The sequence below is a fragment of the Dermacentor albipictus genome, chromosome 8, assembly GCF_038994185.2.
Source record: "Dermacentor albipictus isolate Rhodes 1998 colony chromosome 8, USDA_Dalb.pri_finalv2, whole genome shotgun sequence".
NCBI classification, from domain to species: domain Eukaryota; kingdom Metazoa; phylum Arthropoda; class Arachnida; order Ixodida; family Ixodidae; genus Dermacentor; species Dermacentor albipictus.
Window position 1 is genome coordinate 42,687,623 of NC_091828.1, and position 27,075 is coordinate 42,714,697.

A 27,075-nucleotide genomic window follows, 5' to 3' on the forward strand; every position below is an offset into this window, starting at 1 on the left:
CCAGTTTGTTACTGTAAATAAAACAACCTCTGATATAGCTGCTGTAAATTCTTGTGTCCCACAGGGATCCGTTCTTGGCCCCCTTTTCTTTTTGGTATATATAAACGATATTGTCAGTAACCTCTCTGTTAAAATTAGGCTTTACGCTGACGACTGCGTTCTGTACGATGAAATAACAACGGAAGAAGACCAACTTAGGTTAAACAGGGACTTTAATAAGGTAGTTGAGTGGTGTAGACAATGGCAAATGAGCATTAATTTCGAAAAGACAGTATATATGCGGATAACATTAAAAAAGAAGCGACTGGTATATCGCTATGGCACAGAAAACGCTTTTTTGGCAGAGGTAACACAATATAAGTACCTTGGCTTGTACATAACAAAGGATCTTTCCTGGTCAAAGAACCTTGACACAGTAATAGCAAATTGTCGCCGTAAGTTGTTTTTTCTAAGACGCGTATTAAAATCTTCCACACCAACAGTACGTCTATTGGCATACAAAACACTAGTCCGCCCCGTTTTAGAATATGCTATAGTTATATGGGACCCGTTCACTAAAAGCGATATTGGAAAGCTAGAAAGCTTACAGAAAAAAGCAGTTCGATTCATTTACAATACATATGGGCGTACTTCTATTACTAACCTTTTATCTCGGAGCGGCTTGCCTTCTATAAGTGACAGAAATCGTGCATGTCGTTTAAAGTTCTTTTTCCAAATAATAAATGGTCACTACAACATCGACACGTCTCGCATTATCACCTATGCAACAGGTTACGCTACCAGACAGCGACACTCACTAGCTGTAACACCATTTACAACACGTGTCAACTGCTTCAAGTATTCCTTTTTTCCAAGAACTATAGTAGATTGGAATAAGCTGCCCGATAAAACTGTAACACAGGACTCACTATCACTTTTTGAAACATATCTTTAACTTTTTTTTTGTGCACTTGCTGAGATTGTCAGTGATAGCACTGTTTTACTGTATGATTGGGAAAGATCACCGATGTAACCTTGAAGCGCTTGATTTTTTGCGCCTGTGTTTTTTTTGCGCCTGTGTTTTCTGCGCCTGTTTTCTGCGCTTGTGTGAAACGCTTGTGTGAAGCGCTGGTTTGAGGAATTTTTGAGTGCAATTCCCCATTGTTGTATTTATATTGTTTCGTGAACTTATTCGTGTACCTCGCTGCTAAGATCTTGTTTAAGATCGCAGTATTTATAAATATAAATAAAAATAAATAAAATAATGGTGATTACGTCGCCTCAGCTTTCCCTGATGTCCTTTTCATGCACAATATCACTGTGCCCCAGTTCCTCATAACCGTCTCCGAAAAGCTGACATGCCTCCACGTCGTCAATTTTGGTCTGACAAAGCAAGTTCTGCCCGAAGGCAATTCGGCTGCAACGCTGCGTGCTACTGGAGATCGTCACGCCAGGGCATTTTCAGCAGACGTCTGCTCAGCTTATTCCCCATGTCCACGGGATTCCACTTGCCCTGAAGGCACATTTCCTCCGATGACTGCTGCGGATCTATTGCATGAACAACCAGCAGCTCTATCTCACCTTTTGGTTTCCCACCAAGACATCTTGGACCTCCACAATCTCAAATTTTGCTATATTGCAGTTGTTAGGCATCGCTGTAGCAAGCATGTGACGCCCCCTCGGGCATAATCTTCGTTGGCCCGCCAGGCTCGGTGGCCTGCCAGGGTCAGTTAGGCAACATTGGTCACCACACTAATAAACACCGGCGAGCACAGCTGCTCGGCGGTCAGTCATCGTTCGTCACCACCACGCTGCTGAGCGTCCGTCAACGGAGGGTGCCTCGAGCCCTGCCTTCTTCGCGAACCCAAGCGCATCGTGACCCTGGCGACGAGGATCCACGGTTCGTTCCACACCACCGCGAGGGGCGAAACACTCCCCCCCTTGCTGCCACCACACCGCTGTACGGAAGGCTCGAGTCGTTCGAAGGAAATGGGCCCGCCTGACCAATTTACGAGGAACAAGTCCACGTGTTCTTACGGGCAACAACACACCCGAGACCAAACAGCGGGACAAATTCCTGGCCAGCTGCGCGACCCGCGTATTGCGTCTCCTGCTCGACCTTCTCAAGCCAGCCACGCTGCATGTTAAGACGCTGGGTGAGCTGCTCGCCATACTGCGCTCGCATTTCAACTCAGCACCTTCCACACTAATGGAACGTTTCCGCTTCAACAACCGGAGCCGCGGGGAAGGAGAGACGCTCGGGTAGTTCGTTCCTGTGCTACGAGGGTTAGCGAGCGCCTGTGCCTTCGGGGACTAACTGGACTCGATGTTCCGGGACCGTTTCGTTTGCGGCATCAACAACACCGCCATGCAGACACGACTCTTGGAGCTCCCCGACCACTCGCTGGACGACGCCGTGAAGGCAGCGCTGGCAATGAAAGCTGCCGCCAAGAACGCCGGCGAGATTTCATGTGCGACTGGCTCACCGTCGGCGGAAGCGCCGGTCAACCAGTTGTCGACAAAGGGCAGTACCTGCGGTCGCTGTGGTGGTGCCAACTCATATGAATTAACTTATTTTCATAAATATACAAGTTTATGGAGGATATAAGAAAAAAAGTTACAAAAGAGCACTCCCCCTCACAGTGCCAGTTCTCTCAAGCACAATGCTTCACGTGATGGAAAACTTGGCACCTGGCACGGGTATGCCGAAGGGACAGGACAAACAACGGACAGCAGCAGCCTGGTTCAAGCTCATGCACCACACTAGCCCGCGGCCAGGGTAGCCACCGCAAGGGTACGTGGCGGGGGCGTGCGGCAGCAGGCTCGAGCTCTTCCGCGGCCAGGCTCCACGTCGTGGGCGAGGACCTGCCGATTTTCGACATGCGGCACACAGGCATTGCACAGTCGTCTGTGCCGCCGTACATGCTGACCGTCTAAATCTGCGGGCACCCCATTACCATGGAGCTGGACACAGGGGTCAGCGTGTCAGTAAGGTCCGGGAAACTCGTGAAGCATACCTTCCCCGGCGTGTCCGTCGAAGCTTCGGGAGTGATGCTGCGCAGCTACTTCGGGCAGTTCTCCCAGGTCCAGGGTCAGGCACAGATCAGCGTTCGCTTTGGCGACAGGGAGGCAACCATTTCCCTTTACTTAACCAAGGGTTCGTCACCGACGCTGCTGGGCCGAACCTGGATTCATGCACTGGGCGTTTGTCTGCCACAGTACCAGGAAACCAGGCCTGCATGGGATGAAAGACCTCCCCACCCTCCTGACCAAGTTCAAGACCCTGTTCCAGCCCGAGGCACATTAGCCAGCACGACTGCTGCCATCTACGTACCGAGGGAGCCCGGCCTCGTCTTTTCAAGCCTCGCGCACTGCCGCTCGCCCTGATGGACGGGGTCATCCAGGAGCTGAAACGGTTCCAGCGAGAGGGCATCCTGGCACCCGTCAAGACATCCAAATGGGCCGCTCCCATCGTATCAATCCTGAAGCGAGATGGCAATGTCAGGATCTGTGGGGATTTCAAGGTTACCATCAAGCCCGTCGCTACCGTCGAGAAGTACGCGTTGCCCAAGATTGAAGATATCTGGTCAACATTGTCCGGTGGACAGAAGTTCACCAAGCTCGACCTCGGGGATGCTTACCAGCAGCTGGTGCTTCAGGATGCCTCCCGGAAGTATGTCACAATATCGACAAATTCAGGGCGCTCCCAGTACACGCGCTTACCGTGTGGCGTGGCCCCAGCCCCAGCCATATTTCAGAGGAAATTGGACAATCTCTTCAGGGGCATAAGGGACGTGACGGTGTACTTGGACGACATCTTGGTTACTGGCAGCGACGACAGGGACCCCCTACAAGACCTGCACAACGTCCTGGCACAGCTGCAGGACACCGGTCTGAAGCTCAAGCTGGAAAAGTGCATTTTCTTGGCCCCCAGTATTGCGTACTTGCGACATGTCATTTCCCAGGCTGGCCTAGCCTCAGCTCCCCGCAAAGTTGATGTTGTGCTCAAGGCGCCTAAGCCCCAGAGCAAGCAGGAGCTTCAGAACTACTTCGGCCTCGTCAACTTCTACTGGAGTTTTCTGCCGAACCTGTCGGAGCATCTACAGCTACTCCATTTTCTGCTTCGAGATGGTCAGCAATGGGTATGGAAGAAGGAGCAGCACCAGGCCTTCCAACGCACCAAAGAACTCATCACCAAGGCTCCAGTTCTAGTACACTTTGATCCTGCCAATCACGTCATCCTTACCGTAGATGCATCGCCGTACGGCGTGGGAGCCGTCCTGGTGCACCGGGACAAGGATGGCTAGGAACGCCCTCTGTGGTTTGCTTCTCGTCAGCTTCATGCTGCAGAGCAATACTACAGCCAGCTGTACTAGAAAGGCTTGGCATTCATGTTCGGTGTTGAAGGCTTCCACCAATATCTGTTGGGCCGGAAGTTCGAGGCGGTCACGGACCACAAGCCGCTGGTGAGGCTGCTGGGGCCTGAGTAGGCAGTTTCTTTGCAGGCATCACCTCGAGTGGTACGCTGGGCCTTGAGGCTGGCAGCTTACAGTTACGAGCTGGTTTACTGTCCGGGAAAGGACCTGGGAGCTGCTGATGCCCTGAGCCACCGGTCCCTGCCTGACGCTGTTCCAGAACCTGCTGAAATGTTCATGCTGGAGCACGCGTACCCGGATGTGCTCTCCAGATCTGCGGCATCGCAAGCGACCAGCCGGTGACCCAGTCCTGTCTCAGGTGGTCAAAGCGGTGTCCCGTGGGGATGAATTTGTTCAGCATGCCTATAGCCTCAAGGCCGCTGAGCTGAGCTTGGAGCAGGGCTGCCTACTGTCGGGTTCCAAGGTGATGACCCCACAATGTCTCCGGTCCAGGGTCCTACAGTTGCTGCACACGGGTCATTCTGGCGTGGGAAAGCCCAAGATGATGACCCGGTCCCATGTTTGGTGTCCTTGCCTGGACCAGGAAATCGCTCACATGGTGCAGAGCTGCCACATCTGCAGGATCATCAGCCGGCCTCACGTCATGTGGAAATCACCCCCGGCCATTCCATGTTACAAGTAGACAAGTAGACCTTTCAAGGGCGGTTACTTCCTGGGGGTGGTGAATGCTTTTTCGAAGTAGGTGGAGGTTCTACCTGTAACCACTCCATTAGAAGGCGTGACCATTGCTGCGCTACGACAGGTCTTCGCCACCCAGGTGTTGCCGGACGTCATCGTGTCCAACAATGGTCCTGCTTTCGCCAGCACAGAGTACCTGGCCTGGCTGAAGAAGAACGGAATCCGTCAGATGATGGTTTCGCCGTACCACCCTGCTTCGAGTGGTGAAGCCGAGCGGGTGGTGGAAACCATGGAGGACAAGCTCAAAAAGAGCCAGACTGGGGATTTCGGGACGCGGATTGCCCGGATATTGTTTCATTACCGTACCATGCCCCACGATGTCACTGGCCATGGCCCCTGTGAGCTCCGGCTGGGTCGAATGGTCAAGGCATCCTTGGATGTGTTGCATCCGGACCTCCGATCCACAGCACTCCTGAAGCAGCTGAAGCAGAAGCTGGCTGCTGACCAAGAGCGCCGTCCCGCGCCTTTGCCGGAGTCGGGAGCTCCAGTTTTCGCCAGAAGCTTCCGTCGTGGCCGAACCTGGTCCGCCGGACAGGTGGTCTCCTGCCAGCGCCTTATCGCTGCTCATTCGCATTCCACACAGTGCCACGTCGCACAGACACGTCGACCACGTCAGGCCTCGCCTCGGGACCTGGCCAGCACCCTCGACTGCCACTTTCGAGTTCCAACCCGCAGGAGGACTAGCGGCAGCACAAGTCGATTCCAGCGGAGCAGCACCCACCTCGGAGGCGGCAAGCGTTGCCAGTGGTGCGGCGCCCGTTGGGCCAGTGTGATGCCAGTCACCACTGACAAGGCCGACCACTTCGGACCCTCCGGGGGGAGCGGGGCTGTCTGAAGCAGCACCAGGCGTTTCCACACCCGGCCCATCAACAGCGGAGCCCAGGCGGAGTACTCGACGGTGGAGGCCACTGCACCGTTACTAGCCTGAATAGCAGGCGGCGTCGGCCTTGCTAGGATGGAGGCGTTGCCTCGAACATTGAACTTAGACGTTTTTTTTTTGTTCGCGACAAACAAACTGAGGTAAGCGGGTGTAGCAAGCATGTGACGCCCCCTCGGGCGTAATCTTCATTGGCCCGCCAGGCTCGGTGGCCTGCCAGGGTCATTTAGGCAATATTGGCCACCGCACCAATAACCACCAGCGAGCACAGCTGCTCGGCGGTCAGTCATCGTTCGTCCCCAATACGCTGCAGAGCGTCCGTCTAACGGAGGGTGCCTCGAGCCCTCCGTTGTTCACGAACCCGGGTGGATCGGGAGAATCATAAATATTGGGGATGCCAGTCCTATTCACCGCCGGCCATATAGAGTTTCTGCTTCAGAGCATAAGGTTATTCAACATAATGTGAGCCAGATGCTGGCAAAAGCCATTGTTGAACCTTAGACGAGCCCTTGGGCGTCGTCTGTTGTGCTTGTTAAAAATAAAGCTTGCACATAGCGTTTCTGCGTAGATTATCGTATGCTAACCATTTACAAAGGAAGACGTCTACCCCTTGCCACGCATAGACAAAGCCCTCGATTGTCTCCACGGTGCCAACTACTATTCATCAATTGACCTTCGGTCTGGTTATTGGCAAATTTATCTAGATGTAAAGGAACAATAGAAGAGCTCGTTCGTTACCCCTGAAGATCTATATAAATTCAAAGTTATTCCATTCGGTCTATGCAATGCTCCAGCAATGTTCGAACGCATGATGGACACTTTGCTTCAAAAGGTTCAAATGGTCAACATGCCTCGGCTACATAGACAATGTTCTCGTATTTCCGCCTACAGTTGCGACACACCTTCAGCGCTTATCAGCTGTTCTTCTATTCGTCCGCGAAGCTGGGCGGCAACTAAATCCTTAGAACTGTTACTTCCGTCATCAGCAGATTACAGTGCTGGGCTACCTCGTCGAAGCTTCTGGTATTCAACCAGACCCGGCAAAGATTCGTGCTGTCACGTCGTTTCCTTTACCTCAGTCTGTCAAAGAGGTCCGAAGTTTTGTATAACTCTGCTTCTGCTTCCAACGCTTCGTTAAAGACTGTGTAGCGACTGCCCCACCACTTACTGATCTTCTGAAAAATGACGTGCGTTTACGTTCGGCCGCGCTCAAACTGCCGCATTTGCCCACCCCACCAACATTCTCACCACGCTACCTGTCTGGCCATCATTGACGCGACTCTCTTACAGAGGTGCACACCAATGCCAGTGGTCGCGATATCGGAGGCGTCTTAACCCAGCACCAACAAGGTGAAGATCGTGTTACCGCCTACGCTAGCCGCCTCCTCACAGCAGCGGAGCTCAACAATTCCATTACAGATCGTGAATGCCTGGCTCTCACATGGGCGGTTTCCAAATTTCGCCCAAACTTGTATGGCACGCACATCTCGGTACACGGACCACCAAGTGATCTGCTGCCTTTCCTTAATTGGGGATCCTACCGGCTGGATTGGTTGCTGGGTTCTGTGGCTGCAAGAATATTCCTATGCAGTGGTGTACAAGTCGGGAATGACATCAACATGCAGACTCTTTATCACGCGATCCAGTGGACGAGCCTACTGAGGACAATGACCCCGATGCTGACGCTTTCGTTTTCTCCATTTCTCAGCTGCCACACGTTGCCGACGAGCAACGGCGTGATGCCACCTGGCGCGCCATCATTGATGGCTTGTAATCTTTGTTTTCTGATTCCTCTCTTCCCCTATTTTTTCTCCACGATAGTGTATTATACCGCCACAATGTACGCCGCTACGGTCCTGCCCTCCTCGTCATTCCTAAGCACCTCCGGTGAGCTCCAAGAACTTCACGATTTACCAACGGCAGGTCAATATGGCATCTCCCGCACCTACGACCGGATTCGCCGACGCTTCTTCTGGCCAGGCCTTGCCCGTTCCGTCCGGAAATACGTTGCGGCGTGCGAAAACTGCCAGCGCCGAAAAATACCATCGATGCTCTCTGCTGGGTGCCTTCAGCCACTCGAAATTCCTTCGGAGCCGTTCCTTCGCGTTGGCTTGGCCTTACATGGGCATTTTCCTCTATCCACGTCTGCAACAAGTGGGTCGCTGTGGCGACAGATTACGCCACGCGCCAGGCCATCAACAGAGCGTTTGCAACATGCTGCGTCACGGATGTGACCAATTTTTTTTTACGCGGCGTGATTCTGCAGCATGGTGCTCCATAGCAGGCGCTCAGTGAACGTGGTAAGACATTTCTCTCTAATTTGATCACCGACATCATGCAGTCCAGCTTAACCAAGCACAAGCTGACTACGTCTTACTATTCAGACTAATGGTGTCACAGGGCGTCTGAATTGCACCTTAACAGACATGCTTGCAAATTATGTGTCGTCCGACCATACGGATTGGGGCCTTGCCCTGCCCTATTTCACTTTTGCGTATATGTCTTCGTATCACGACACTGCCTGTTATTCCCCGTCCTTTCTGTTGCTGGGCCGAGAACCCATATTGCCGCTGGACGCATCCCTTCTATCTGCCTCGTCAGAGACCAGCGAGTCTGCACCTGACGTCATCACCAGGCCAGCCCAAGCACGCCAAATTGTCCGTGCTCGCCTCCTGACCTGCCAAGAGAAGCAACGGCATTTGTACGGTCGCCAACCCAAAGACGCCCACTTTTCGCCTGGATTTCTGGTACCCCTATGGACCCCGACTCGTCACGTTGCTCTGTCAGAAAAACTCATATATCGGTACACAGGTCCACATCAAGTGCTGTGTGCCGTGACTCCAGTTACATGTGACATCGACCCAGTCAGTACCAGTGCCTAATATGCCCCGATTTCCGCTGAGACGTGCATGTCGCACACCTCAAAGCGTATTACTCTCCTGTTTTCACCAATATTTAGATGTCGCGGGACGGTGCATATGCCGCCAGTGATAATGATGCATGCACGTTGCGTGTTTCTTGTGGACGATGCACGCGGGCGCCCTGACGAAGCCGACAAACACTCTCTGGCTCTCAATCTGTCGGCTAAACTGGCCAGCGCTGCAGTTATCCTTTGTAAATATAATTTGTAAATAGTCGCCAGTTCTTAATCCTTCGTTCGCGTAATAATATGAACTGCTTGCGAAGTTTGATTTGCATGGTGTAACACTGGGTGCAACACAGCTTCGCTGCTCGACCATCCTCACGGAGTGAAAGCGGCGGTGATTTTTTCCTCGCAGTTCCTCACTTCAGTCGCCTCGAGCTTTGGGACTGCACATGACAACGAAGTCACCGACCCGTGCGACCATGTGCCTGGAGCGAAGTTACACCTCTTGCAAGTTCTTTCTAACTAAACTTAGGACAAGGCAATGTCCTCGCCAACCTTGTGTAGTCTAATCTATTCGTCCATACGACATAATTTGAAATAACTTGGTCTACTTCAGTTGTTACCGCACTCGCCTTCTGAATTTCAAGCTGTAGCTTTCTAATCTCTTGGTCAGCCATCACTTCTGCATGTTCCTTCTGCTTAATCTCTTTTTCGTGTTCTTTCAGACCTCCTACTTTCTGGGAGGCTCATGTAAGGTGAACAGCGGTGTGAGGCCAACGTTCGGATCACTTATCCAAAGACACGTACAGTTATCGGGTCGTGAACCCAACAAACCACGCGTGCACAAGTTGCATATGAACAATGGTCGCAGTGCAACCTCGAGTCATTCCTGGCACCAAGCAGGGGCAGCAGGCACCCGGCTGTCACTCGGGTGGCCGTGTCGAAAAGATTTGATTGCGGTTGTGATGGCGCAGATTCTTGGCAAGAAGTAGTGGCAACAGGCGCTCAGTTTGCCGTATCTTGCAGCAACTAAGCTTTACAGATGTTGATAGGGCATTAATGCTGTTTTCTTTTATTGGCGACTAGAGATATTCTGTTTAATACTGATGGTAATTGCCCATGTACTCGGCTGCATATCTTTTAGCCTAGTCAGGTAATTTCTTACTTAGTTAATTATGCATCGCGATTTCTCGTGGGCGATGAGGAGAGTATAGAACACGTACTTTGCCACTGCCCTCAGTACAGCGCGCACCAGCCATCACGTTGGCACGCCTTGACAACAGGCCGCTTTCCGAACAGACAGTCTTGTAATGCTGACGTGAACTGTCGTCGCACCGAAAGTCAGTCAAGTCGTTGTTGACTTTTTTATGGGGCAGTGGCCTATTCTAAAGACCATAATGATGCCATCCCGTCCTCTTTATTACGCCTTTCTTTTTGCCCCCCTTCTTTGTTTTCGTCCATACTTCCTATTTTCCTTCCCCTAGCTTAGGGCAACTCTGGTCAACCACCCTGCCTTTTTCTCATTTGCATCTTTTTCTGTGTCTCCGATTTCTCGTGCAAGAAATATTCACCGCTTCCGGATGTTCAGCTCAACGACTAAAATGTGTTACCTGGCACAGGCAATTTTTTTTTTCAATTTTGTAGAGTGTAATAAAAACGCACCGTTTGTGCCGTTCTGGAAAAACTTGAAGATGGGAGCCACAACCACAGCAGTGCGCTGGACTAGAAGTATGTTTCAAAGATGGAATTTCCGGACTTTGGTTGTTACAACTTCAGAAGATAATTGTGGACCTGTCCTTTTTCCCTGGCGTAAGAGTGATAGTGGTACTGCTACACATCCGCTACTGGAGGTTCTCTTAACGGATAAACGATTCTGCGAATCACCAACATGAGTGCGTACTACGCGGGAGCTGTTCTAACGGTTCTCTGTCATGGAGAGCGTTCCTACTGCAGTTCAAGCTCATGGTACCCGTGGGACACGAGAAGCTGTGCTCTGATGTTCTATATAGGCCCACATACAAAATAGCTTGCTCTCGAAATCTTGTAGCCAGACATATTGTACAAGAAACTGACGGAAGCTCTTCTTTTCCTTGTTAGATAATCATCACAAACGAAAGCTGTAGGCTGCTTCTTTAAAGAACCGTCGCGAAAAATAGACTACCGTGCATAAATTGGCGTTTCTCACACAAAGGACGATGCGCAAAGGTCGCATAGAGCAATTACCAAACGCGGCAAACTGCGATCAGTAGTATAGCAGTAATATTTGTACAAGTGCCATAAATAATCTCAAATAGGCAGGAGGAATTGCATTCCGGCGCCAAACCAAAATTCCGCGACGTAGATCACTCGGCCCCACAAAAACGCAGCATCATTCTTGCAAGTAAAGCTACACAATTTCTGAGAATTGTCTACTACCGCGTAATCATTGTTTGCTTCGGCTATGACTCCGTTTCTGTTAACTTTGCTTACTTCGGTTTCCTATCTCATCCACGTGCACCCATGGCCTTTCCGTTGGCGGCGAAGCATGCTTAAACTTTAATATAGAATTGTCGGATTTTCACGCCGCATACGGCCCTTTCAATGCAATCGTACCAATTGAGCCGGAACGTCGGGAACGAGCGCGCCTCGACCGAGCGGAGCGGTTGAAAGGGAACACCAGCTGACGCAGTAGTGCGTGAGGCGTTGCGTCAGGGCAGAGCGCATTTCCGCGGAGCCATGTCACCCTCGCCGTGGCTCTCGCAAGCCTGTGTAATGCCGCGTTCCTTCTCCAGTCATGTTCTCGCCTGCTTTCTCACTGCGCCTCGGTAAGATTCAAAGAAAACTCACTTGTTTGCCCGCACATTCGGCCACCCCAAAATTTCAAGTTGGCCCAGACCCAAATTACAAGTACGCCCATGCCTACAGGAAGCTTCCGCATGCATTTTCTGTAAAGCCGTATGCATTTCTATTGGCATTCTCTTTTCAAGCGGAGCGTGTATTGCCTCACAAGCTTCGGTGGCGGTCTGGTCAAGCAAAAAGCCCAGCTGCTCCCATAGCAGAAGAGCTGCGTCAAAGGGCAGCTTCATGAGTTGACAGCTGCGCCGACGCCGGAGCGTGAGTCGCTGTCAAGGATTTCAGCTGCATAAGCACGCGCTCACGCCACGCCCGCAGCCAATCAGAGCCGTTTCGCTTCTTCCAGGGAGGGAAAGGGTAGAAAACAGTGTCGCGCGCACTGCGCCGGCTTTCTTTCCGTTCAGTTCATTATCATAAAACGGGTGGCAAGGCCACCCATTCTGTATTACCCCGGGGAACTGGCAGCGTTGGACGAGCAGCGGTGGGAATTCGCACGCGAAAGGGCTCGCCGTGGTGAGGGAGCCGGAGCCGCAAGCAATCCGACACCGTCACGTATGGGTTGCTTAACCGTGACCAAATTCAGGTGCACGCAAGACAAGCTGCAACGACACTGAGGCCTATTTGAGAAACCAGCTGCTCGTGTGGCTGCGACGGCTTGGCGCCGTAGCAGAATGTGTTATTAAAAGATGGTCTTAAATGGAAGCACGAAATTAAGAGAATGCAAGCCAGTGGTCGACGTCGTAAAAATGTTACGGTGAAACTTTGTTGCCTGTCGCTGGATCTGCAGGGAAAATTAGTCGGCGTTTCTTCCACCGGAGCGCTGATTGCAACCTTCACAGCAGTTCTAGCACGTTATTTTTTTTAACTTGCAATTTCTAGGCTGAATCTACGGATTGACCAACCGGGATGGTGAACTATAATTCCCATTGATTGAGGGGCAGCGTACCTTTTGCTTTGTGAGCATGGCGCAAAGTGCACCTTAATTTGTCCATCTGCCCGAATATTCGCTTCTGCAAACAGCAATCCAATTTCAATACCACAGCTTAGATTAAGCAAAGAAAGCAAGGAATCTCGTCGGCCACAGTTAGGTCGCCTTGTGATCTTTCCAGCTGTTAAGACACGGCGTATTTGATAGTTAAGTATGGCAGCTTGATAACATGTCAGCTATTGGGCTCAACATAAGGGACATAACTAACAATTAAAAGGCCGTTTGGTTTATACATATGCTCTCTGTCTGTGTCGAGGCTCTCTGTGGGCACGGGTATTCCTGTAGCAACTCATAGGGACCAAAAATCGTTTGTTCTCTTTGAATGATTACTACGAGATTGTGCCAAAACTAGGGACTTATTGTAATCTTGTTTTACTTCTTGTTTTCCAGTTAGAACATACTGCACCTATTGGGTCAAGAAGAGCAATGTGATGAATCGGCACTGGGCTTGTGACTTCATATTAAACCATTACTGCCGAAGCCCAGAAATTGTGATTAAGGATACAAAGGATTGTTGGCCTGAAGGAAATGCATAAAGATAAAAATTAACTACACCAATGCAATCGACAATGATGTTCAATGTTAGCGAAAAGCCTCTAGATAACAATTCGCTTAATTAAAGAATGGTACGACGAAGGTGCTTATTTGTTGAAATGGGGACATTTAGGAAACGCTCCTTCTTTCATTGAGCTATTTGGAAGAGAACAGCGTCGTCAAACAGCACATCTGTGGCAGTCATTAACTCATAAGCTGAATCACCATACGAGGGCTAATCTAAGAGGGAGTTATTGTGATGAGGATCTGGCGCTATTTACTGCAACACTTTAGAGAGCACTGCTAAGCGCTTAGTGAGCTTTGAGACCGCCACCACAGAAGGCAACTGCTATCCTCCTTTACCATCGCAGAAGCTTCCGCAGCCGCAGTAGTGAGGGTGGCGTGAGTAGAGTGTCTAAACAGCGTCTGGCACAGCATCTAAAGGACGCGTGCCTCAGAGTTGGTATTCGCTGAGAACTCCCATTGCACCCCCACCACTTGATTGGGAAAAACACGCAAACGTTCCATTGGTGCCTTTGTTTTGCCTGTGAGGCATCGGCGAACAGTTTTGAGGTCACGCAGGATATTAGAACAAACCGAGCACCAACCAAGAAAAGACGCGAAAGAGACAGAGAAAGCTATTATCTTGAAATACTGAAAATCAACAGGTGAGTGGCAGTTCTACTAGACTTTCATGGAAAGCTTTATTTTGGCAATGCTTATCACAAAGCAATGACAACCACCGACAAGAAACCTTGCTGGGACATTCAGTATAATTTCTTTTAAGTTTTTCTAGGGAGGTATGAAGAATGTTCATTAAATAACGGTGATGCCTAACATCGTATTGCTAGATACGATTAGGTGTCTTTCGGGGTTACAATGACGAATTAGGTTTAGCATATACGAAAAAACACGAGATACTCCAGCAATGCAGCGAAACATTTATTTGACGAAGCTACGCGGTACAATTCTTGTCTAGCAAATTCGGTAAACATTTTTTTCGGTGAAGACATGTTGGTAGCGTACGTTTATGATTGCAAAAGTTACAACATGATTACCACGATTGCCATGTCTGAATTGTTGACGCTCAGGATTGCACCTCTTCTTCCTTGCAATTACCTTGCGGGCTGAAACCAGGTGCTAACTACCGACAGGAGAGAATGCAGTGCTTTCGCAGCGTAAGGGGTTAGTCACTCATTTCACTAGTAGTTTCGGTTGACGATGTCAGCGAATGGTGTCCGTCGCAGCTGTCGGCGGGAATGAGATAAGAAAAATACCTAGTTACGACCGGAATCAAACCCGGGCCCGCTGCCCGGGAGTCAGCCACTCTGCCAGTGAACCACGCGAACACTTCCTTTATTATAGTACATATCATAGTCAACAAAATGATGTACGTACAGGAACCATTTGCAATGTTGTGAGTACCATATGGTCACACCTAATGACAGGTCACCCAGCAGTACATACAAAGAAAGCGCCACACAGAACAACACCTTCCATCACAAGTAAAACTTCAAATGAGAACTTAAACACCTAATCAAAAGTTGATAACAATCCGGCTGACATTCTTCTTTATGTTCCTAATCATTTGAACGGAGGGCAATCTTCATAAAATTTTCTTGCTGCACTGCGGTGTTGCATAAGTTTTCCACAGGCTATGCAGGCCTATCATTAAAATCATATCCTATGGTGCATAATCACATGAAATAACAAGATATCAGATACTGTGAAAATTTACTTCAAAATATTTTTTGAAAATTTCTCTGCAGGACATCCCAGGATAAAATGGCATCTCTAGTTTCAATAAACAAGTGTTCAATAGATTAAGGTCCGTCACAAAAGCCACAGGTATTTTACGAAACGATGAGGTGTTATTTCTGCAGCCACCTAGCATGGTTTCAATGCGTAATTTGTAATAAACAGAACGAGAAGTTTTCGTAGATGGCGCAACTGACCGCGCCCGCATTTGCTAGCCAGGAGCGGAAACATTCACCCGAAACGCGCCTTCATAATGTTAACAATCAGGCGCGCGTCGTGCTTTCGCTGGTCACTCGAAGACCACGATGACGACCAGTGTGGTGATGATGAGAGAGAACGTTGATCGCTGCTGCTATGCTGCTCCTAGACTGATTAGCAGCTTTGTAACTAAATCAATTGAATTTGGTATAGGTTACTGGAATCCTTCAAAACACGCTAGAATTTCGCTCCCAGTCGCCCCGCCCCCCATCACTGACGCGGCGAACGCACCAACTGAACTCATGGCTGCTCCTGTCATTGTCAAAGACTGCCTGCCCTCCTGTGAAAGTGTAAGCGCTCATAATACGCGACACGACCAGATGAAACATAATATTATATTTTACTTTGCTGCGTCGCAAACCCTGATATGATTTAAGAATCCCGAACCTGACATTTCTGGTTGGTTCGCATTCAGGACATAAATGTATTTCACCGAATTCTATTGCCCTCCCGCTGTCCGCAAGCTACACGCCGAACACAGTATACGCCAGCGAGCAAAGCAGCCACGCGATACTTTTCTCAGCTATCTTGAGGATGTATCGGACTTTTGCAGCTGTGTTAATCCAACATAATCTGAAGGCCCCTGAGGACAACGCATTTCAAATGCTCTTTGCCGAGACTCCAATCAGCGTCATCGTTCTCTTCAACCTGTGTCAGAGTTTCGACGAATTGCGCCCCAACGTAACATCGCCCGCCAAAACGTCCCACAGGCTGGCTCCATCTGGGTCATAGCAGTTGCCGCTTACTATTTTGATCATTCGACTCTCGTACTTCTGAAGGATTTCATTCGAGAGGAAGTGGTCCGCCAGCTGTCGCTATTCTCTCACAGCCATAAACCTACCCCAATGCTGACTCCGGCCGTGCAAGAAGCCATCCGTGCCCAGCTATCTGATGCACTATCTCCCATTCGCCTACTAGCTTTTATGACACTCTCCTATGCTAACTACCCACCTCTGTTCGTAATTGACGTCATTCCCTGGGCGCAACATTTTGTAAAGTTCGAAGTACCGCCGTAGATTTCCTCACAGGCATTTCCAGTCTTCAGAGGTACAGACCATAACCCGATCTCCTGACCAGTGGCGGAGGTTGTACTTGTCAGTGGTGGGGGCTGTAGTGTTGCGTCTCGATGCACTGTTGTTTCTTTATATTCGTACGACCCAGTTGGCGCCTTGGTAAAGACCACCAAAGATGCCCGTAGCGGTGTATGTGGATACTACAGACAGCCAATTTTACTGGCGTCTGTATCAAATTCATTCTCCGCCTCTCCGTCAAAATGTCCAAGAACGGGCGGCGTCGATAGGTGGTGTCGGAGCTCGATGAAACCCCTTTCTTGTCCAGAGCTGCAAATGAACTGTGCATCGTCTTTTGTAAGACACGTAAACGGTGCGGAAATGTCTGAAAAATGCTTGTGGAGCAGCGGTAGTACGCGCACAATACCAGGAAGACACTATTCTCATTTGTAGGGGTTCCAAAAGCGGCCAGAGCCACAGTTCTCTTTGGAATCAGGACAGACGCGTTCATTGCTTATGTCATTCCCTGCAGGGGCGAAAGGTATTTTGTTGTAAGGTTGTTGAGACTCGGCAATCAACACAGAAACGAAGGGTGCCGTCCTTCTCGACGATTAGGACCGTTGGCGACCACTGACTGCTTGAACGCTGGATACTACCATTTTCAATCTTTTGGTTATGCACTATTTGGTTTGCCTTCTCTGCGAGACGCTATACGGCTGCTGGTGAATAGGACGTGCTTCATCGTAGGCGATTATTCTGTATTGCGAGAGTTACATTTGATTAACATTAATGAACCAACAGATCGGGCCTTGCATTCATATAACACTTTGTGCGTTGTCTGCTTTTTATCCTCCAGAAGCTCGTTAGTGATGTCAATGCCTGAAACCGAGGATTGATCGATTGAGCGACTTGAAAAATTATAGACCGATCAGCTTACTGTCCATTGCCTACAAACTATTCACTAAGGTAATCGCAAATAGAATCAGGAACACCTTAGACTTCTGTCAAGCGAAGGACCAGCCAGGATTCCGTGAAGGCTACTCAACAATAGATCATATTCACACTGTCAATCAGGTGATAGAGAAATGTGCGGAATATAACCGGCCCTTATATATAGCTTTCATTGATTACGAGAAAGCGTTTGATTCTGTCGAAACCTCAGCAGTCATGGAGGCATTACGGAGTCAGGGTGTAGACCAGCCGTATGTAAAAATACTGAAAGATATCTATAGTGGCTCCACAGCCACCGTGGTCCTCCATAAAGAAAGCAACGAAATCCCAATAAAGAAAGGCGTCAGACAGGTAGATACGATCTCTCCAATGCTATTCACAGCGTGTTTACAGGAGGTTTTCAGAGACCTGGATTGGGAAGAATTAGGGATAAAAGATGATAGCGAATACCTTAGTAACTTGCGATTCACTGATGATATTGCCTTGCTTAGTAACTCAGGGGACCAATTGCAATGCATGCTCACTGACCTGGAGAGGCAAAGCAGAGGAGTGGGTTTAAAAATTAATCTGCAGAAAACTAAAGTAATGTTTAACACTCTCGGAAGAGAACAGCAATTTACAATAGGCAGCGAGGCACTGGAAGTTGTAAGGGAATACATCTACTTAGGGCAGGTAGTGACGGCAGATCCGGATCATGAAACAGAAATAATCAGAAGAATAAGAATGGGCTGGGGTGCGTTTGGCAGGCATTATCAGATCATGAACAGCAGGTTGTCATTATCCCTCAAGAGGAAAGTGTATAATAGCTGCGTCTTACCAGTACTCACCTACGGGGCAGAAACCTGGCGGCTTACGAAAAGGGTTCTACTCAAATTGAGGACGACGCAACGAGCTATGGAAAGAAGAATGATAGGTGTAACGTTAAGGGATAAGAAAACAGCAGATTGGGTGAGGGAACAAACGCGAGTTAATGACATCTTAGTTGAAATCAAGAAAAAGAAATGGGCATGGGCAGGACATGTAATGAGGAGGGAGGATAACCGATGGTCATTAAGGGCTACGGACTGGATCCCAAGGGAAGGGAAACGCAGCAGGGGGCGGCAGAAAGTTAGGTGGGTGGATGAGATTAAGAAGTTTGCAGGGACGGCATGGCCACAATTAGTACATGACCGGGGTTGTTGGAGAAGTATGGGAGAGGCCTTTGCCCTGCAGTGGGTGTAACCAGGCTGATGATGATGATGATGAATCTCTTCATACTAAAAACACTCAATGACGTCCTCCAAGGCTTCGTCGTGGGCGATGGCGGTGCTGCGAAATAAGAGCCGATGTTCACTGGTAAAATTTGTAAGCGATTACACAGCTCGCCCATCTGGACCATCAAAAATACCTCGTACCCCACAAATTTCTAGTCAGCAAAAGGGAAATTTTAACTTTGCTAGGACGTTACCAAAGTGCGTCCCTTCACATATCAACTGAACCATAACTCTCGATCGGGGTGCTAACGTGATCCTGTCGTTGCAAACACGAAGACCGGCCATATGGTGGCACGCATCACCTCGGATCGCAGCTTTCCTCGTACCAAAAGTGATGCAACCCTTCCTTTGGGCGATGATAGCACCATATTCGCGGAGAAAACCCATTACAAGTATAAAATTACGGAACAACACATCCATAACGACGCACCTATCGAGAAACAAGAAATTTGGGATTCGTATTCCAGCAGTGCTCTCGCCAAGCGGTGCGACGTGTCCGCCAGCTGTGCGAACTTGCGTGCCTGTCCTTGGCATAATTACTTTCTTGAGAACGTTCGCCTATTTTGCACTAATAGTTGAGTAATCAGTACCATTGTCTACTAGCGCACTCGCATTTTTATCATTGATTAGCACAGATTAGTTTATTGAGAACTTGTCTCGAAGCTTAGGTGCAGGCGCCGTAGAACTTCTGGGTATAGGCGTCATCGAATGTCCATCGGGCCTAAGTGACGTCAATTGGATGTCTTCACCGCCTCGAGTATCAGTGACCTCGCCTCAAAGGGGTAGCTGACATAGGTTTTCCAGGCGAGGGCTCCGAGACCGTCCCTGCTTATCCTCGATGTGCTTGACCTACTTGGATGGAATCGCCCTTGTGATGGCGATACCATCTAGCGTGTAGGTGGACGGCAGAGTGCGCTGTTTGGTGATCAACACTTAGATTTCGGGTGCCCTCTGTCTGAAGGGGGGGGGGGGGGGGGGGTAAATTGGCAGCAAAACATTCAGGCTCAAGTTGGTGGTACAGGCACTCTCTGTATATTTGTCCCGCCTCACCACAATGAAACCAAAGTGTTCGTCGGTCGGCGGGGCGCCAAAGCCCAATTTACGTTTAACAGAGTGAGTGGTTTTAAATCAAGGAGCCGCCTCTGCCAATTGTAGAGCATTATGGAGCCAAACGCTGAAAATCACTCTCCTTAGATGGTGGTATAGATGTAGCAAAACTGAGCCTCTACGTGTCAGCGTAAGTCGCGTGCCGAAATTCACTCGCCTGGGGTGTTTTTTTCGCGGTGAGTTAGAGGTACTCCGAGTGCATGCACCGCATAACGATGCACGATACCACCGTAGAATAGGCCTAACACTGCTGCGCCCAGTGTAGCTGTTACAGCTGGTCGCAAATTACCAAACGTATAATCCCCAGGAGCACTAGAATGTCAGTCGCGAAAGCTTCTAAATCGACGATTGCCGAGGGAGCATTTAGTTGTCTGTTGTAATGGTTCGACTGCAGCTGTAGCGGCTTCTTCATGGCAACGGCTTCTGTGAGGAACTCGGCAGCCGTCCTCGATGGACTGTGAATATGTTCACCGAAAAGTTGCTCTTTCACGCCTCGGATCAAATGACGGAGCTTCTTGTACACCGACATGCTAGGATAGGCTCGCTTGATGAGACGTGTAAATCTTCCAAGCACACTGTCACATTTTCATCAGGATTATGAGCGTGCCAATGGAGGGCATGCTCTGCTCGCTCTCTGCAAACAGAGATCGGTATTGGCCTCCAAGGGTCACCGACGCAACAGACGCTATAATGTCGATGCCTGTTTGCAGTTTTCGAACTAGGTGAGAGCACCGTCCTCGAGGCTTAAATACACGCTCCATAGTTTCGCTTTGTCTTCCCACTTAGTGAAAGCTGCCACGAGCCCAAAAGTCGTCCAGCGAGTCTTTCACCCCTTCGGAAAAGTTCTCCTGGAAATAAAGTGTGACACGCATACCTTCTTAAAGTAACGTGTTACCTGCATATCTTCCACCGTGGCCATTGTTTCCTCAGAAGATTGTACAATATCAGGGGGTTCCTGCTGCTTGGAAGGGTCTGTTGTATGTGTAAACGTTACCCCGAAGCTCCAACAGAAATGTCACGTTCTAGAAATACAGCCGACCCTTAGTTGAACTGTTCAGTCTGACTCTCAAGCCGTCAACCGAGCACGCACACACATACACACAAAAAGAAAAAAATCCAAGCGCGGCAGGCTGCTCTATGGGTGTTTGTCTGCTTCATCACTCTCATCCGTCAAAATACTTGCTAGCACGCGGACATAAGCGTCTTCGTCTGCTTTCAAATCCAGTAATGCTTGTTGCAAGGAGTGGCAATATACTGTGAAAGTGTAATGTTGGTGGCCTTATTAGGAGCCTTGAGCATAATTATTCAGCTATTGTTGTTCCTCATCGTGCGCTATTCCTTAAAAAAATTGCGGCCTTCAGCCAAAAGAAATGTTGGTCACTGTTTGGAAGGATATATTTCAGTTGTTTAATGTGAACATAGCATTTCGAAAGTGTGTTGTGCGTTCGCTGAAACTCCTTGAGTATTTTGCTGACAAACATTGAAAATTTGCACATTAGAATTTATTGAAAGATCTGTGCGTTTTAAATTATAGAAATTGGTGTTCTGCCATTGACAGTCTGTTCGATACCGAAGGTTAATGTACAATGAACGAAAATAGAATTGTTGTGTCGATAGAATTTTTCGGTGGAGAAATATGTTCTGAACTGTTCTCTCAAGTAAAGTTGAAGTAAATTGTCTTCTTGTTTAACAATTGACGAAATTGATATAAGAACTTTCTAAAATAATATGAAACCGTAGCTGTGTTGTCTACCTTGCCCCTGTACTTGCCTATACAGTATATTAATTTTGTGCTCACAAGTGCTATGGCTGAACCATGTGAGATAATTACCCGTGTGCTTAAATACTGTCCTTTCGTCGCTTTCCACAACAGTTTTGATTTGGTCTAAGCAACTCGCTCTCTAGGTAATTTTGACAAAATAACTGCGTTATCAGGCGAATTTAACAGGTGAAGCTAAATAAGGAATAAAGTAAGCAATATATGGAAGTAGCAGTTTATCTTTCTCGCTCGAATCGTTTCACTTTTCGAGCATCGCCTATACGATATAGAAGGTATCTCAGTTAAGGACAAGATTGTTTTAGTTTGCGCATTAGATTAAAAATAGGTAGTAGAATCGCATTTGTATTTTAAACTGTAGCTACCAGAGTGAACGCAGTCCCAAAGGCTGCTTTTTTTCCCTTAGATGTGTTTACCATTTTCCAGCCTCTGATACAGTTGCAAAAAGGAGAAATAGTTTGGTTAGAAAGCTAATAAAACTACAGAGCTGGAACCGATAGCAAACTAGGATAGATACAGAGATCTTTTTTTTCTCTTTCGCTTGCCATTTGTGCCTCAAATGTTTAGGTTGCTTTTGCTCAGCTAATTCGAAGGAGTTACTTTTGCTCAAGAGGTTGCATCAGTGAGCTAGGCTCAAAAACGCATAACCTAAGGAATGCCTTATTCAGATCACGCAACCTGCGAGTCGTCTTTTGGAGAGTTCCCTTGATGAAACAGGACACAGACTTTAGAGCACGTTGTTGCTCTATAACCGTCTTGTTATGCATTACCTGGATCGCATGCTCTTTCATCGTGACGCCGATTTTACTAAATGTATTATGAGAATTGGTTGGCGTCCCTGCAGAGAAATGTTTTTGGCGAAAATGCACGAACATTCTGCAGATGCCTCGCACATTGGGAATTGATGTTATGCGAAGAATTTTGCAATTAGTTCGCTTAGCGGATCGGGCGCAATACCTTGTGGCTTTCGCACATCAACATACGTGGGAAACGTGTTTTTGAATCAGTGTTCAAATGATCATGACCATCATACGAGGCCCAACGCATGACATGCCCGGATCTCACTCCAACCACATTGTTGGAGCGCTGCTAGTGCGCGTGAGTCAGTAGCGACAGTCGGAGGACTAAGTTAGAATGAGAACAATGCAACAACCATAGCAGCACAATGACGTCGCGCAACAACCTACTGGCACAAGCTAGTTAATAACATTGGCCACTGAACCAGCTCGAGAACATGATTAAAAATACATGCACTCACGGCATGCGCGCATGGCAGGATACTAATCTTACACGATACGTGAATAATATGGGTGCATGATATGGCATCACATGCATGTTATGTCGTGCATGCTAAGTCAAATATGGCATGGCATGAATATCATTCATGTAATTCATTTAACGTAATGTTTGTCAGGTCAGAACATGATACAGATGAGATATCATACTGTGTAGTTCGTGTCATGATTAGCATGACATGTCTTTATATCACGCATCTCATCTCAAGTCATTGAAGACATGTCATTCATATTCTCATATATATGTGTGTAGAGAAGTCACCACGATGACACCAATCACAACATAAAAGCTTCAACAGAGAAGTGTTGAAATATTTATGTGAATACGGGCCCTGATGCTTTTTTTCTTTTAAACAGGTACGGCTACTTATACAGTAACTGATGATGTCACGATATAGTAACTAACAATATGAAGCTATGATATAAGTAACAAATGAAATAAATGAAAGGCCGCGACGTACCAAATTTATTGATCGAAGCTTTAAACAAGGTGCAAGCGATCTTTGGTTTTAGGTCTTTTGTGTTCTTTCATTTGTACAAATGCCACAAACGCAACACATGCTTCTTCATGCACTGCCTTTATTTTGATCAAGTTATGTAAAGTACCGCATGGCGGGCATGGCTTGTTGATGACATGCCCTTCGAAGGGCACGCCGTTGCAGCTGCTGCAGTTGTTCCCAAATACCTTGGTTTATTTAGCTGAGAAGAGAATATAGAAGAAACAAAACACGTTTTTATGTATTTTGCAAGAGACCATTCGCCTGTCACTGTCACTGGCACCAAAATATTTAGCAATTCGTGCACAAGTTTAGTCACTAGCCGTTGTGGCACAGCCTGATTCTTTACTGTAACGCAAACGGGAAAGTACAGATACGTAAAAATCTAAAGAAATGACCCCTTAACATCACAAAACAACAGTTTCATTATCTAAACCCAACAACAACACGAAACACACTATGGAAGCGAGGGAGCGACGACAGTATCTAAAACAAAAACTCAACAAGAACTGAAACGCGCATATAACGCAAAGCAAATAGTGCTTCTGAGAGAAAAGATCACAAAAGATCGCTTTCACGTAAAGAAGAATAAAAAGATGGACACATCGATAACACTACTATAGAAAGAGGGAATGGTTGCTGCGGCAAATAAGGTATATCAGGTTTTAGGGCCTAAATATGCTATTGAAAGTTGTCGCGAAGTTTAATGTACTCTCACTCACATTCAGCGTTATCGAAAATGCAATTTCATAAACGTAGAGTGCCTAGACGAGATGAGCGCGTCAGTATCACCGTAGAGGCGCACTAAGCAAGAGTTCTTGTGGAGTATACTTGAAATTCGATAAGCGAGATTATGATGTATGGATGATGTCATACTACTGTCAGCAAAATTGCGAAATAGCTATAAAATAAAAATGTTATGACGAGCAGTTTAAATCATGTTTTATTGTGGTTATCCTGAAGTGGTAGCGGCAAATGTGTGCTTTGAACCGACTGGATCTGTTATAAATGGCTTCTTACATATCGATAAGATATTGTCGATACAGCGGCCAAATTGAGGGCGAACTCAAGTTGAGAGCGAGTGAAATCGAGAAATACTAGTTGACGTACACTGGAGGGAGACTCGTGGAGGTTACGGCATAAACAGCATCATGACCCGTATGTGCTAGAAAAGATTGAAACATGTCCGTGAGAAGAAAGATTCGTTCTTAAGTATTTGTACGGTGGAGTAGTCTCCACAATGTATTCGCCAGTTATATACAGTTAGCTCGAGCAGTGAGGGCCACTGCTAACTGTGATAAATTTGCACTTGGAAATGTTAATTGTGATCTACCAGGATTTATGCCACTCACGAATACGTACGAAGTCGTGTTGAAGTGCGTTATGTTCCGTATTCTTGTAAATTAGGCAGTAAATATCGTCGGCAAGTATACGCATTTAAGATGAGTGAATATTAAATGTTGACCCAGTTGTAGCTGCATCGGTATTGTGATATAAAAATCTTTATTTTCGCCAGATAGCCATGCTGCTGTTGAGGACGAGAAAGTCGCCTGACGACGGCGAAGGTGGCTTGAAGAACAGACGGACGCACAGCACAAGCCTGTTGCCGCTGTATGTACGCGAACGAGAAAAAATTGTTTAAATTTGTGGCAATCCTATTCGCGTACATAATTATCGCCATAATCATAGCCAATGTGAATAATAGAGCATTCGGAGCATTATAAAAAGTTTCCATGGGCACACACCATGGGTTCACACACATGGCCTCGGAAGACATGGGGCTGTCGCCAGTTTACAGTCGTAAAATTTATGAGCGTGAACACGGGAAAGCGGGCCGAACTGTACAATCAGCGCAGTCTAGCGCTCGCTGGCAGTAATTTCGCGAACGAGATATTCGCGGCTAAGGCTGTTAGATTAGCGGATGCACTCCCTGCCACCAATGCGGTCTGTTGTCCCTTCTAGACCCGCAATCTGCTGCGTTAGCTATCTGCAACACGTGGTGATAACAGGTCAAAAAAGGCGCACTGATATGAACCCTACATGCCGAGCGCGTAACGATAAGAATACTGACGTGCTGTCCAACTCTGGAGTTTTTGTGCTTTTGTTTACAGCGCAGCTCTTATGCGCCCGTCCTTTGGTTTAACCGCGCCGCCGTCGGCGTTCCCAGTGTAACCGAGTGAAAGGGCCCGTGCAGCTAAAAACGGCCGAAAGAAGAGCTCTGCGTCGCTCGCTGGTTCAGACGTTTGTGATTGGTTGAATTTCTTGATCATAAAATAAAACACACATGCTTTGATAACGCTGATACAGTTTTGCGTATAAAAACATTCCTTGAGCGGTTTTCTTTCACTTCTTCGGGAGCCACACCATGGCGCGTGTACCCGACGAAGAGCGACGGCACATCATTGACCTAGCGTTGAAAGAATACAGCCAACGGTCTATTGTGGCTATGACCGGCCGACCGCTCAAGACTGTCAACAGAATATGTCAAGCCTATAAGACAGAAGGAAGAATCGGCGATGCTCCACACCGGCGCCGACCAAGAGCAACGACGGAAGAGGAGGATCAATTGATCATTGCGGCTGTGGCAGACGATCCTTTTCAGACAGCGAATGAAATCATGGAAAATACCGGAGTCAATGCCCACCCAGCCACTGTGCGGAACCGGCTGAAAGAAGCGGGCTTGCACAGTCGCGTCGCCGCACAGAAGCCCTTCCTCAACAGTACGCACAAGTGCAAGCGACTCCAGTTTGCAGAACAACACGTGTCCTGGACGTCTGAGGAGTGGAAAAGAGTAATATTTACAAATGAATCCACCTTTTGCACCAAACAAGCCCAAAGGAAGAGAGTCTGGCGGCTAGAAAACGAGAGGTGATGCTTGCATTTGTATTTTATTTCCCGTTGAGTAGTCTCAATAGAATTGTCCTAAATGTAGGAGGAGGAAGAGGAGAAAAGCTTCACCCAATCAATGGCTTCTTAATTAACGATGTCGACTGCAGCTCGAAATTGAAATCTTCTCCTGCAAATGCTAGAATCAGTTTAGTGTTCGCCAGTCTCATTCAAGAAGCTTTATATCCTCTTTGCACATTTGTGCTTATTGTCCGTGCGCACACTCTTTATTTGCAGGCACCATCCGACCAATATTCAAAGCGTAGCCGCAAGCGGCCGCACAACAGTAAATACCTGGGGAGCCCTCTCGCATCTCGGACTGGGACCGCTGGTCCGTATCGAGGGCCACTTGACATCCGCCCGTTACAGCGAACTTCTAAAGGACGTTATGCTGCCTTACGCTCGCCAAGGACCCTTTCCCAATGGCAGTTTCATCTTTCAACAGGACCTTTCCCCTATACACACGTCTCGCCGTGTCAAGGAGCTGCTGGAAGACGAAAGTGTAGAGGTCCTGCAGTGGACTCCAAAAAGTCCTGACCTGAATATTATAGAGAATGTTTGGGGGCGGATGAAGCAACGCTTGGTGCGGCGTCCGCTTCAAAGTACGAATGCTGACGGCCTTTGGCAAGCGGTGCAAGAAGAATGGGAGCGGCTCCGTGAAGATGGCGCATTTGTTGCCTCCCTCTACTCTTCTTTACCGAAGAGGATGGCTGATGTCATTCGCCTAAAAGGCTGTGCTACTCGCTACTAGAAGCAGGCGAAAATGTTCACAGTTACCTTAAGTGCAGGATGCTTTCCACAGTTCTCACTGTAGTGCGAGTAGCAGTTGATTTTTGCTAAATTCTTCTTTCTCCTCCACTCTCAATAAAATGATTCTCCTAACCGCAAACTGTGCAGTGCTTGTGTTTTGTCGTTGACATATATGCACGCAAACTAGTCAGTAGTGTTTTACTTGAAAGCATATCTGTATATATAAAATATATTCACACATAAGAGAACGAAAAACGTGAGCGTCTTCGCAGACTTAGCTTCTGGTCAATTTTTCACACAACTGAGGCCACTACAATGCGAAATATTGAGAGAAGCAGCAATG

General features: G+C 48.0%; 2 long non-coding RNA genes across 2 annotated transcripts in view; both read left to right on the forward strand.

Moving 5' to 3' along the window:
• LOC135896779 (uncharacterized) overlaps nucleotides 1–13,275 on the forward strand; it is a 102,073-nt gene extending 88,798 nt beyond the window's left edge. Inside the window, exon 6 of the long non-coding RNA XR_010562810.2 lies at nucleotides 13,047–13,275. This is a non-coding gene — a long non-coding RNA (uncharacterized lncRNA). The remainder of the gene's footprint in view (nucleotides 1–13,046) is intronic.
• Nucleotides 13,276–25,864: 12,589 nt separating this feature from the next.
• LOC139048421 (uncharacterized) lies at nucleotides 25,865–26,871 on the forward strand. The gene is made up of 2 exons (XR_011507692.1): nucleotides 25,865–25,964; nucleotides 26,220–26,871. It is a non-coding gene; the product is annotated as an uncharacterized lncRNA (long non-coding RNA).
• Nucleotides 26,872–27,075: the final 204 nt, after the last annotated feature.